General features: G+C 51.6%; 1 long non-coding RNA gene across 1 annotated transcript; it reads right to left on the bottom strand.

The window, feature by feature from the left end:
* Positions 1 to 203: 203 nt before the first annotated feature.
* On the bottom strand, positions 204 to 2,594 carry LOC148056487 (uncharacterized). Its single transcript, XR_015703119.1, has 5 exons — positions 2,539 to 2,594; positions 2,248 to 2,429; positions 947 to 981; positions 643 to 716; positions 204 to 289 (listed from the first exon to the last, which is right to left on the bottom strand). It is a non-coding gene; the product is annotated as an uncharacterized LOC148056487 (long non-coding RNA).
* Between the last annotated feature and the right edge of the window lie 3,130 nt (positions 2,595 to 5,724).

Here is a 5,724-nt window from a genome sequence, read left to right as displayed (position 1 = left end):
TCTCCTTGCCCCCTTCCAAGTGCCAGCCCCTCAACTCAGCTGGCAGACAGCCAGGAGCGTGATTCCATCCTGGAGAAAATACACATCAGCTAGCTGATATTTTCCCCACATTCCCCAAGTTCCTCTTCATCATCTGCAAAAAATTCCCACACCACCAGCAGTAAGCATCCCAACAGCAGACGCCTACCTCTTCCGCACCGCTTTCATCCTCGGAAGCGCCGTGGCGTTCCACTCGCCTGCTCCGTGCCGATTCCAGAGACGGAGGCTGCGGCCGTCGTTCCTTGTGGCACTAAAATGCTCAGATACACAAAATTACCATTGTGCTTGTGAAAAGTCACCGGTCCCGTGCTCCTCCTCCCCGCTACCCAGCTCGCCTCAAATGCTCATCCGATTCCCAATGCGGCCTCCGCAGAACCTGCCAAACCAAAAAGAAAAGCTTCGTCGAGTTGCAGCACGACACTTTACTCTCGGGCACAAACAGGCCCGCGACCACCTCGCCTTCTCGGACCGCTCAAAGCACTGCTTCGCTCCTCTGATACTACATGCATCATATGCAAAAAAAAAAAAAGCGAATAACAGATGCAGAGATACTACCTAAAATGAGAGCCTGCCCGCACCGATTCCCATCTCCTCCTCCTGTACCTTGGCCGGTTTCCAGCACTGCCTCTGCTGTTTTCAGGTTGCCACGTCGAGCTGTGAGTACCGCCTGTAAAACCCTAACAACAAGGCGTGTTTATAGCTTCACCCACAATAAGACACCTGAAAACTAATGGCTACGCCAGCCCGCTAGTCATCGCTCGCCGTGCCCGAGTCAGCTTCGGTGCCCAGATCCCACATGGCCTCACGCCTTCAGACAAAGAAACACAAACCGCAATCGACTCATACAGCTACCGGTCACATCTTCCCTCTAACACCGCACGCTGACCCGTGTTCTTATGGTGCTCACCTCACCGTCGCCTCGCACGGCTGGTGCTTCTGCACCTGCAAAAACAATGACATCGAACAAGTCACCCGGATACCGAGCGAGAGATCAACCGATTCCGCTACTCTTGTTCCCATTCGGCAATACCATCTAGAGCCCAAGTACACCCTGCCATTAAAAGAAATAAGTAACTCAAATATTAAGCCCTACATATACAAGCCTTAACACCTTTGAGATTCCATTTGCTCAACTAGCAGCACTCTAGCATTCAAGCCGAGTCTCCCAGACAGCTCCGGTCATCCCCTCGGCACCCGCCAAACGCTACAGAAATGGTCGTCCTGCCTGCTGCCGATGGCCGGTCGCTTGGAAATAGGCCGTACCGCCTTTGCCAAAACAGTCTAGGCGTATTAACATTAACCGTCGCTCTTCGTGCTAATCTTCCCCGGACTCTACCATCGCTATGCCCCCAGGCGAAGCGGCTCCAACCCGGACGCGTACGCACGCAGACCGACGCTGCGCACAAACGCTACGGATGACGTCACCCAGATATCTAAGAAAAACTCTTGTCAAAAGGAATGAGTCCCGGCCCAGAGATGCCAACGGGCGATAAGATCGATGGGGCCGTGAGGAAGAACCTACGGCAGCCCCACAAGTCAAATACCATCGCCAGTGATCAAGATATATAAAAAAAGATATGTCCGTAACTGGGATGACGGAGGTGTGAGAAGCCAGGCTTAAATACCTAAGAATGTTAGGATGCAGGGAACAAGTTGCAGAAAGAGACTCTGGGAAAACAGACGGCTCTCGAGCGGCAATGCTGATGCCTTCTTAATCGCCATCGCAATAAGTTACCGTCCGTAAACTTCTGATACGCAAGATACGTGTGACTGATCCACATGATAAACTTTAATTCAAGAAAGGAAGGACTCTGTTATCGTTACGCCGATGAGCCGACGCTTACGAGACCCTGGGTATTGCGATGTGCCCGCCAGACACAGAAGAATAGAGACATCATGACGTGAGTAAGGTATGGTATGAGACACAAGACGAACTACAAAGACTACACAGTAACATAGACGCAGGCTGGACCTGCCCTGCCTGGTAGACAGTCGTGTTTTACACAAAGAACCCCGTGCCCTCTCTGCCCGTACGTGCATAATCTCAAACCGCCTTCTCCGCTACGCTGATTTTAGAACGCCTGCCCGCCCCTGCTGCGCTTCCCCCACCCAGCCCATCACCTGCACAAAGATAGCTTTGGCCCTCAACTTGCCTTTCAGAGGGCTGGGGGTCAGAAACCATCTTTTAAAACAGACCACATAGGCTACCTGAGATGTCACTGCAGTCACCCAGATCCTCTTCATCATCTGCAAACACGGAGTGCCATCGCTCAGCATCACGCCAGTCAACGCTGACCTCTTCCGCAATGACACCTGCCTCGGAAGCACCTTGGCCTTCCGCTCGCTTCTAGTCTAACGCCAGATGTTGCGGCCAGCATCGCCCGTGGCGCCTAGAAACCAGAAATATAGAAACAACCGTTGTGTCTGGAAGCAGTCACCTGCTCCAACAATTCTACACCTCAAAATAAACTGCTGCTACGGTTGATGTTCATCACCCACCTTGCCTGATGACCTCAGGCCAGACCTTCCGATTTGCATGTAGTTTTGCAAGTCGCTTTACACTTTCAAAACAGAGCGCTAGCTAGGCACATAGGCGCCGACAGGGGCACGTTCCCTCCGTCGCTGTGTGCCGACCTTCCTTCTCGCAACGCTCCGCTCGCCTCATCCCTTCGGTGTCCAGCTCCCTACTATGCATCTGCAGCAACAATAAAACCAAGTCGACCGGGTGCTCACAAATACCCTAGCAAACAGCGAACCTTCCCCATTCTGACTTCTTCACTCTGCTAACCTTGTCGATTCGAGCTTTACGCTGTGACCTGCCAGGCTGATGCAGCGCCATCAGTGAGTTACAAAAAAACCAAGACAGACAGACAGTAATACCCATGAGAAGTAGACGCTGACCTCTTCTTTCCCCTACCCCAATAGCCACATGCTGGACTCATCCTTGCCCCCAGCCTCCTAACGCGGCTCCGCTCGCCTCCCGTGCCACGCCTCCGGGGTCAGCATCCATGTCAGGCACCTGCTCGTGTAGTCGGTCCGTCTCCAATGATTCGGGAACCGTAACCTTCGATGCCGGCTCCGCCTCGGGAGATTGTGGAGACACACGCAGATGTTACATACTACTTTCCTAAACAGAGAGCCCACCATGCAAATCCCTTGGACCGACTTAGGTACTCAAGCAACACAGAGAGCCCAAAAGCACAAATCCCAGAACAATCGATCCCAACCTCCATCGTGGCCCACAACGCCGTCTGCTCACCTTCGCTGTCACTCCTCGCTCGACTGCGCCGCTTAGCCCAGACCTATTGCTTAAACCGCAAGATTAAGTCAAACCACCCACCGACACGCAAAAATTACGCTTACTGCCAAATAACCCAATATAGGCAAAGACCAATGATAGGCCAAACACCAAAAGAGCTACAAGTAGCAAATGACCGTGGCTCGTGTAAAGACAGACTCCTCCTTTACGGAGAACTAACTCCTAAAGGACTCCATGAGCCGCAGGACGGAGAACCCCTCGGTAGACAGCACGCTCGCATAAGAGCGCCGACATGTACGGGACAGGACGCTGGGCTGCCGGAAGCTACTTGTGTATGCAACGCTACTATTAGATAACGCTGCACTATAAAGCCTTAAGCTGAAACTGCACAGTAGTTACAGGAGACCTGACAGCAGACAGATGCTGAACGTGACTTGATGGTCACAGAATCTCATGGAGACGGGCGCCAAAAATCTCACGGAGGCCCCTCAGACCCAAACGCTTCATGAGAGATGCTTCTGGCCAAAATACGAGCTCAATGAGGAAAAGCCAAAGGTGATGCGGAGCGAGCTATTAAAATCTCCGTACAGAAGCACGCATTACTTGAGATGGCAGGATGGTTCTGCCAGGTCAGTCGGACCCAAGCACCGGGTTCTAATGCCTGTCCAGTGCTGTCCGTGATATTTCTCACGGCCTGCCACGTAACAGACGGGTCGCCCATCTGGGACTGCGTTTTGCATGTCCCAGCCCCTCCCCACCCCCGTGATGAAAATCAAAGCGAACAACTAAGGACTCTACTTAATCACCTCGGCTTCTTAAAGAAGCTTCCTTCCTCTGCTGACGGTCAACACAGACAGCCTGGTGCTGTTCCTCGCATGCGGGCTGGCCCTCGGATGCCTCTACCGCCAAAGGAAGAGAAAATGATTACGCTCCTACAACACGCTCCATCCTCTTGTTCTTCGAGAAATCAAAAGAAAGCTACCATCCCTGACTGCTACACAACAGGAGTCTGTGCAGGAGATGGCCGAGCCCAGCCCCACAAACGGCAAAAAAACTCTGCTATGACCCTGCTTTGCCTTGCGGCAACAGCACCCGCCATCGGAGGGCCCCAAACCCGTTTGGGACTCCCTAGGAAATTCAGATACAATTAGTTCAAAACACCTGGCAAATAAGATACAACCTAAAAACACATGTACCCCACCTTATCCCAAAAACCACTCAGATAGCCCGCTTCCTCCCACACAAAACTCGCGTCTTCAACAAATACACAGAACAACGTGACACCAAACATAACAAAATCCTTACCCTCTGACACACTCTGAAAGGTATTAGCGCACCCGCATAATAAATACTCACGCCGTCGACCCGCGTACCGACTTCCTCAGGGCCAGACCTGCAAAGACAGGAGGAATCCTGACGTTACCTCCCCAGATGTCCCCAGAGCTCCGCTCCCCTCTCTGCTGCTCCCATCGTGGGAAAAAGCTGGTGAGGATAACTACAAAAGGAAAAACAAAAAAAGAGAGGAAGGAGAGCCACAGGGACCTGGATGTCAAAAGACAACCTGACCTTACCTGCAGGAATACACAACAGAAATCCTGCAAAAAAAAATTGTAACCAAAACCCAGAAAATATGACAAACCCAGGAACCTCCAAAAAAACAGAACATTGCACCGCACAGCAACAGAGACTGCCCGATGGATGGAGCTGTGAGGACAAGAGGGCCGCCACAAAAGCGGCTCGAGACCCTTGAGCCCGATAACCTACAAAGCCCCATTGGGAATTACAACGGCAGTCCGCCGATGGAAAAAACCACAACAGCGTAACACGGTGACTCGAAGATCTAAAATGGACACCGTACGACTACAGAAACCGGTGCTAAAAACACTATAAACAAGAACATCGCTGTCATGACCGACACTAGAAAAAGCCTCATTGGACACTTAAGGAAAAAGGCAAAAAGAAAACCAGAAAAAGCTCGCACGCCCAGGACTGTGATAAGACACACCCTTCCCTGGAGATTTAAGAGCACAAATACACATCCTGTTCTCCAAGAAACACGAGGGAAGACAGCGACGCAAGCCTGCACTGGAAATAAGTGCCTAGTCAATGCCCCTAAGTTACAATTTCTGTGACATCCCAATGGACGGTGAAGGGACAGAAGCAAAAATTAGCTCAGCGAATGAAATAAGAAGCACGGAGGAGCAGAGACCCGAGACTTCTGGAGGGTATATTTTGACATACCTTAATGTACCCAATGCAGGGCCAAACATCAGACGAGTCTCGTCTCAGAAAACTTGTTCCTATGCAGAAGCCCGGACAGTTTACGCTGCGTCTCTCGTGACTTCCTCCCATCTCCCATCGGCTGTGGAGAGACAAAACCAGAACAGACCTGATCAAAAACCAAATTCAACTGCATAACCCTTCTG

Source organism: Nipponia nippon, unplaced genomic scaffold (genome assembly GCF_047370975.1).
Source record: "Nipponia nippon isolate SJK-2023a ecotype South Korea unplaced genomic scaffold, ASM4737097v1 scaffold_133, whole genome shotgun sequence".
In the NCBI taxonomy this organism is placed as follows: domain Eukaryota; kingdom Metazoa; phylum Chordata; class Aves; order Pelecaniformes; family Threskiornithidae; genus Nipponia; species Nipponia nippon.
Note: the sequence above shows the minus strand (reverse complement) of the source record. Positions and strands in the feature narration are given on the sequence as shown.